We start from the raw sequence: 354 nt of genomic DNA on the forward strand, positions 1-354 counted from the left end.
GCTGAGCTGGCGCCCAGGGGGAGGTTTCAGCCTCAATCTCTAACCATCCCCATTTTCTAGGAGTTCTCTGTCTTTCCTGGCTGCAGACTGTCTCTCAGCTGAATCTCCTCTGCTTGTTAGGGCTGTATGTTACCCGTTTCAGCTGCTCGCCCTTATCTGCTCCGGGACAAAGCACCAACACGTCCGTCTAAGCCTCCGCCATTTTTTCTCCAAATTTTCATCTTATCAATAAGAAGCATCTGTTGTATTTCAGTTTCAACTTTGACTCTTGCAGAGGAATATGTTTCTAATATTTTACATCATGGCTCCTCTGAAAAAAAAAGGGAATACCAGTGAGAAATTTCCCACCCTTCT

Source organism: Myotis brandtii, unplaced genomic scaffold, assembly GCF_000412655.1.
Source record: "Myotis brandtii unplaced genomic scaffold, ASM41265v1 scaffold28, whole genome shotgun sequence".
Taxonomy (NCBI): Eukaryota; Metazoa; Chordata; class Mammalia; order Chiroptera; family Vespertilionidae; genus Myotis; species Myotis brandtii.